Source organism: Taeniopygia guttata, chromosome 4A, assembly GCF_048771995.1.
Source record: "Taeniopygia guttata chromosome 4A, bTaeGut7.mat, whole genome shotgun sequence".
Taxonomy (NCBI): domain Eukaryota; kingdom Metazoa; phylum Chordata; class Aves; order Passeriformes; family Estrildidae; genus Taeniopygia; species Taeniopygia guttata.
Genome location: NC_133029.1, coordinates 14,624,721 through 14,625,910, shown reverse-complemented (window position 1 = coordinate 14,625,910; position 1,190 = coordinate 14,624,721).

The following is a 1,190-nucleotide window of genomic DNA, read 5'->3' as shown; positions in this document are numbered from 1 at the left end:
TCTTGGCCTGTTCTTGCATTGTCCCTGGGGTGCAGCAGGTGCCCCCTGGGTTAGGCTGCCATAGGCTGTATTCCTGTGCAGGGATAAAGGGATAAAGCCCTTGTACTTTCACTGGAGGGGGTGGGCGTGGGGGTAAATCCCAGCTGGTTCAAGCAGGGCCTATGAGAAGTGCCTCCCCAGGAGCATTGACCTACCCTAGTGCAGAGGAGATGTGGCTGCAGGCAGCTGCCTCCATGGGGCTGGGAATGAGAGATGCCCCGCATCCCTCTGTATGGGGAAAGTCCTAGGGGACCATGGAGGGGCAATGAGCCAAGTCTCCTGGGGCTGTCTGTCACCACGGCCAAGGCATTTCTCTGCTGGGGCTATTGTGTGTAAGTATCTGTAAACAAACCTGACTGTTGCTGGAAATGGTGCCCTGTTTGCAATGCTGGAGCAAAATTTCCATTCATTGAGCAGCAAGGTATAGGTGGCAGTCATCATCCTTGGCACCAGAGCTGGGGGGCACTGTCATCTGGGTGCTGTTTCTCCACAGCTCATGCTCTTGCCAGGGTCTCCTCTTGCTTGGGGTCCAGCCCCATTTGTTATTGCTGGCCCAAGCTCCATGGGGATGTTTCAGCAATTTTATTTTTCCCGTGTTTGCTGTTGGATGGGATGCTGTCAACTCCAATCCCTCCCTTTCCTGCTAGTCTCAAAGTTTTTTTCCCATCCTGGAAGAGTGAGAAACCACAGAGCCCCAGGTTCTGTCTTGCCCCTTGTCCCTAGTTAGCCACATCTCGTTGATGAGTGGGGAATGTCTTCTGCCCCTCTGGGTGTTCCAGGAGCCCCAGAGGGTGGGGGGCACGTGCCCCCCCACATGCCCCATGCAACACCCTTCTAGAGGATGGAGAGCAGCAGACCCCTGGGAGCCCACTGCTGGCACACACACAGTGCTCATGGCTGCTCTGCCCCACAGGGCTGGGTGTGTGCCCCACCACAGTATGAGTGCTGACAGCCACTAGCATCCCCAGAAATGTCCACAGTGCACTGGGATCCCCAGAGACCAAGGGACAGCATGCACTCACTGCTGGGACAGGACTCTCCTGCAGTCCTGTGGGCTGGGCCAGGGGGGGACTGTGCTGCTGAGCTCCCTGGGGCCATGCTGTGGCTGGGCTGCTCCAGATGCCCTGCGCAGAAAATAAACCTAATGCACC